Raw genomic sequence first — 6,438 nt, forward strand, 5'->3', positions numbered from 1 at the left:
CTGCTTTAAGAATAGAAAGTAGTTAAGCTGAACAATGATTTATAAAGCATAAATCATTTAATTCACTCTATTGTTTTCTTAGGTTATTATAAAAAACTTAGATCATAATCAATAAAACCTAATTGCCACTCACATTCAATCTTACATAACAATTACAGATTATGAAGATGAACTAGCAATTGATCACATCAAACAATTAACTAATAGGCTTTTTTAGCAAATCATTCAATAGATAAAAAACAATGAAATTGGAAAACAAATAGATATTCAAAAAGACATAATTTAAATTTAGAACCTAGTCTCACAAATCATACATAAGAACTAGAATCTCTTGAACTGAATTTAGAACTTAGCCGCTCATGTTCATGGCATACAAAAGAAAAATAAAATGGAGAAATCTAAAACTATGAACGTGAATGGAGAATGAAGATGTTGAAGATGTCGAGGCTGCTAAATGGATGTGTCTCCGTTGTTGCCAAAGATGGTCTTTATAATCCAAAACCTAATCCACAAACTTGGAAAACTTTTGAATTTTGAAAGGACAGATTCTCTGCTCTGCAATCACGACTAATTTTTAGTTTCTTCTCTTGCGATTCTGCCTCTGCCTTCTTCAGGAAAGTTGTAGTCCGACTTCTTAGCTTTCCAACAATACACATTTGCCTAAATCGAAGGTCTACAGCCCAAGTTATGGGCCAAAAACTGAAACTGGTTCTGACAAAGTATCCAGCCCATAATAACAACTTCATTGCCATTTTTTACAATTAAAATGGCCTTATTTCGCTTCCAGCTCTTCACAACAATTGTAGAGGTGGCTCTTAAGGTTCAATTGGGCCTGGGTTTGCTTCATTTGGATCTCCGAAGCTCCAGATATAAAATAAATCCCAAGATTGGTCATGATACATCAAGAGTGGGTTTTTGTAATTGATCCATAGCTCATTTTGATAACTTTGGAGACTGATTTGGGCTTTGGTCCCTCTTTGTCATTTGTAGTGCTCTGACTTAGCTTTTCAATGAATTAAACAGCACTCAATTCGGAGACCCACAACTTTAAAATCACCTTAAAATTACAGCAAATGCCAAATTAATACAAATGCTGAAAAATTCTCCATGTAACACAATTATTCCAATAACTCTCTAAAAATATGCTTAATTGATAATTATACTTTAATTAACTGAATTAGACATAAAAATACACTAGAAACACTAAATATGATGGGAGTAAAATTAATAAATTATGCACTTATCAGTTTAAAAATATATAATTAATGATAAATAACTTATTTATTTATGATTATATTAATTCACATTATTATAGTTCAAATTTTTTTTAAAATAAATAATATTTTTATTTATAATTTATTAATATAAAAAATTGTATTGGTTAATTAGTTTATATGAGGTTATATGAGACTGTAGACTAACTACCACAAGTATACTTAAGAATTACTCTTTAAATAAATCTAATAGTCTTGAACCGACGACTCTGACAATGGATGAAATCTTGGACAACCTCCATACGAAGACCACACCACGACTAATTCAAAGAAGAAATCAAAACCAATCTAGAAGTGTGAAAAAGTTTTCATTATAATTTTTTTATTTTATTTTGTGTTCCGTAGGCATCCTCAGTCTGAATGAAAACTAATATGTTCACATCAGGTTGGCTCGCTAAGTGGTGAAGGACTCCTAATAGGCTTCTCTATTCACGTTGATGAACACTCGACCTCCCTTAAAAAATAAGATAAGAGTATCAAACTACTCATATTAAACACTCGTGAGTAAAATTTTCATTATAATTCCTTGGCGTAGATAAATATGAACTACCAATTATTATAATTGCTTGTAATGTGCTACCAAAACAATATTTTTTTTTTATTGCATGAAAATTGAAATCAGTCCTCCAAGAAATATTCTAAAGAAGACCAAAACGTATAAGAATAAAAAAAAATTAAATTAATCAATCTTCTTGAACTCAATATGGGTAGCAAGAACTGCCATACAAAATATACATATGGAACTCTCTTTCTTATCCTTGAGTTCACGGCAGCAGTTTTAACCTGATGGGCTAGAGAGCAATCATGGACAGAAGACCTAGAGAAGAAAACATAACCGAGTTTTGTACAGCAGCAATATACGGTGATGCAGAAACATTGGAAAGATTGATCTAAAATGACCAATGTATTCTCAACAAAGTTTCATTCACCTCCTTCTCTGAAACACCTTTGCATATATCATCTTTGCTGGGTCATCTTGATTTCACCATAGCTATCATAAGAAGAAACCCTAAAATGGCTATGGAGCTCGATGTCCTGAATCGCTCTCCACTTCATTTGGCTGCCGCTGAAGGCCATATAGATACTGTCAGAGCTCTGTTAGGTGCAAATAATGATGTTTGCTTGATTCATGATCAGGATGGTGGAGTTCCTCTCCACTTAGCAGCCATGAGAGGCCGAGTAGAGATTATAAAACAATAAGCGAGTGAACGACCAGAGTCTACTTCATTGCTGCTTGATGGAGACACAGTCCTGCACCTGTGTGTAAAATATAACCATTTGAAGGCTTTGAAGTTATTGGAGAGTTTTGGCCGTGATGAAGATGAGCTCCTAAGAGGAAATAAAGATGGCAACACCATTTTGCATTTAGCTACCACGCTGAAACAGCTAAAGGTAGACTTTTTCTCATCATAATTTATCCTCTATTTTTTTTATTAATTTTTATGATTTCCTTTCTTTTAAAAGCCTCTTAATTGAAATTTATTTAGAAAATTTGTTATTTGTGTTGCTTTCAGTAGTTGGAGTAAAAGCAGGAGTAAATACCTTAAATAAAATGAGTTTCACAGCTTTGGATGCACTTGAGCGTAATATTTGCCGAGAATTTTCAAGCCTGGAAATTCAAAAAATTTTGATTGAAGCTGGTGCTACAAGAGTTATGGACCCCAAACAGTCTCCAACTAAAATCAAATAGCCCAGTTATTGTTTCGAGCAGTAAAGCATCAACAGCAAAATCATGGTTTGTAAAATTCAACAAATACTTGGAATACAAGGGCAATTGGATAGAAGAAACAAGAGGATCACTGATGATAGTAGCTACAGTAATTGCAACCATGACATTCCAAGTAGGAATCAACTCACCAGGAGGTGTCTGGCAAAAATACTACAAGCACCACCCAAGGTGTAAGGCCCAGCCAAGTAGTCCAACCCATGAAACTAAATTAGAGGGCCCATAAAAAGATAACTCTAGAATTTGTGTGTGTGTGTATATATATATATAATAAAAATAAATAAATAAACAGAACAGGGCAACTTCCGGTAGCAGAATAAGGAGGAGAATTTCACACACTCCATAGCCAAATTTCACCTTGATCCCTCCATCTTTAATCCAAATTTCTTCCTTATCCTTTCTTTTACGTCCAAATCACTCAATTACACCCATAAATCCATAAAAACATTAGCTAAAACTCATTTCTTCCCATAATAGCACAAATTAAGTTTTAATAGGTAAGTTTTTCTTCCTCTTTTTCTTGTGAAATATTAAACTTAAATTAATTTCCTTTATTATTTAATTGTGATTTCTATGGAGAAAGAAATTGAGGGAGGCAAGTTTAGGATAAAGATTTGTGGTAAAGTTGATATTGAAGTAAGAGTTTCTATGGATTAATTTCAAGGAAATTCATAGCTATAATATATATGCATATGTATTAGGTATTTTTAAGAGGTGAATATTAAGAATTAGTTTTCAATAATGATAATTATATTTAGGTTCTTTAGGTCCTAAATATTTGGTTGAGATTGAAATTAGGTTCTTTAAGCTATAATATATATTTATTGCTCTTGGGCCGTTAGTGTCATCATAGAGCCCAGGATGTCAGCATTGCTCTCAGGTTACCCGAGTTTATTATATGCACTTGAGATGCCAGTATTATCTATAAGAAGCATATTGTGAGTGTATGAGAATATTACTGATTTTATGATTATTAGCAAAGCTATTTCTACAATATTTTTTTTACAGCATGAAATTTTGTTTTATCTTAGTTATGTGAATTATAGCAAATGATATTTATTCAGCTAATATATGTTAGTGTAGCACATGGTACTATTAAGTACCAAAACCTTGTCTATTCTCCCTTTGTTCTTTATTTATCCGCTCATTGAGTAGTTGTACTCACCTCTTATATTTCAATATTTTAGATTCTTTTTGGTGATCCTTCCATCAGCAGCCCTCATTTATCAGCATTGTCCTTTCTTCCACTTCACCAGCTGCAGAGTCTAGTGGAGGTCGAGCCAACATATTCCTTTTGTAAATTTTAACCATTTTGGATTATTGTATATATTATCTATGTGTTTAGGCTACTACCCACCTAAAGTCTGTATTTATATTATTTTTGGTTCCCACAGAGGGAAAAATCATGTATCTATGAAGATGATATATATATTTGGCATGGAGCCACTTTATGTATATATGTATATTTTTACATATTCTTCTAGGTTCTCAGCAGGTTTCATATGTCCAATTAGCTATATTTTAGAAGAAACTCTATCAGTTTTTCCTTATCACATTTGCCTCTATAGGGTGGAAGGCAGGTGTGACACAAGGTTTCTTTTGCAGGAGTGACTATGCATGCCAAGCAGGAACTTCAGTTTTCTTATACAGTCCTGGAATTGCCTACTACAGGTTCTTGACTTTTAACAGCATTGCATTTGTTTCTTCTCCTAGTGTCATCCTTCTGCTTGTGAGTGGGTTTCCTCTCAAGAATAAACTTTGTATGTGGTTGTTGACGTTAGCCATGTCTGTTACAATCTCATTTGCAGCACTTACCTATTTCGCCTCTGTTGACCCCACAAGCTCAAAGGAGCATAGATTTTGATGATACCAAAACTCAACTAGAATCAAACTAACATTGTTTTAAGTGTAGTGCTTCTCAAAGAACAAAGGAAAAGACTCAAGAATTTCATGATAAATTCGTGCTGTTGAAGAAATGATGACATTTTAAGATAACACATGACGAATTAAAGGAGATAAAAGAAGAAAATGTTACCTTCCAAGGCTGCATTGAAAATCAAATTTGAAGGTACATATAGTATAGAAGTTAGTTTTAATTTCTAGGATTGCTTATGAAAAGAATTGAGGAGTAGAAGTCAATGATACTCATTTTCAATCCCTCAAAAGATTTTTCTTTTAAATATCATTATTGGCCTAAAAGCATTTGATTATGATTTGGTCTAAAGTTTTAAAGTTTTGAAAGTTATGCAGAAAAAGTTTCCTGGTATGCTAACTGGTTTGCTACTTGTTTTGGTATGCTAACTGGTTTGCTACTTTTTCCAGTATGCTAACTGTCTCAACTCTGCACAACATCACAGAAAAAGATAAAATAATGGTTATTTTCTTGAAATTCGTAATTGTAACGTTCAAATGAGTTCTCAAACGGTCAAAAAGTTTCAAAGCTATAAATACACCTACCTTTGGCCATTTTGCACTTAATGAAAGTCTCTCCACTGTTTAAAATCATAAAAGCTTTCATTCAAAGTGCTCAAAGTGTTTTTATTGCTCATCATTGGCTTATCTAATCATCTCTTCTTTATAGATTCTATTGTATTGAGTAAGAGTGAGTTTTAAACACCTTATTATCATTTATGAGAGGTCATTTAAGCACCTATTGAAACTTGATTGTGAAAAGTGTTTGGGATAACACTTAGTAGAAGTGTGAAGCTACTTGTAAAAGCTTTGGTAAGAAGATTTGTAAAGGGCTTTTGTCTCTTGCCTTCAAAAGAGAAGAATAGTGAAGTGAAGACTCAAAGTGGGATCTTTGAGCGAGTGGATGGGCTAGTTGAGCGGAACCACTATAAAAATTCAGTGTTCAATTTTCTCAACCCTTACTCTTTACACTTATGCATTTTATCTTTCTGATTGAGGTGCTTTTGCTGATATGAAAGTTGATACTGTTTATTGTTAAACTTGCTGCAAACTGTGAAAATTGGTTTACTGCTGAATCTGCTATCATCTGATTTAATCTGCTTATTGTTTGATTTGCTGTCAATTAATATATCTGGTGTACTACTCTTTTTGCTGTGTTGTAAACTTATTTAGATTACTGAAATTTCTACTGAATGCCAATATATTCTGTTAGATCAGTATATTGATTACTTATGACCCAACTTTGAATCAACTTATCAATAGAGCTGTATTGTTCAAATTTCACATTAGACAATTAAGTTGAACCAAGCTATAATTTTTCAAAGGTTTTGAGCAAAAACCAAAAAATTGTTTTTAGAGTTCAATTCACCCCCCTCTTGGACATATTTTGAGACATCAATTTGGTATCAGAGCTTGTCTCTCTTGCTTAAGGATTAAACCCCTTAGAGTGATCCATTCACATGGCTGGTTCATCTAGAAACTCAGCTGATATACCTGCCCCCTTAGCTGAAGGTTATTCTATCATTA

At 33.0% G+C, this 6,438-nt stretch overlaps 1 pseudogene; it reads left to right on the top strand.

Annotated features, from left to right (window-relative positions):
- Window positions 1–2,177: 2,177 nt before the first annotated feature.
- LOC110642555 (ankyrin repeat-containing protein BDA1-like) lies at window positions 2,178–6,002 on the top strand (annotated as a pseudogene).
- Window positions 6,003–6,438: the final 436 nt, after the last annotated feature.

The sequence above is a fragment of the Hevea brasiliensis genome, chromosome 8, assembly GCF_030052815.1.
Source record: "Hevea brasiliensis isolate MT/VB/25A 57/8 chromosome 8, ASM3005281v1, whole genome shotgun sequence".
Lineage (NCBI taxonomy): Eukaryota > Viridiplantae > Streptophyta > Magnoliopsida > Malpighiales > Euphorbiaceae > Hevea > Hevea brasiliensis.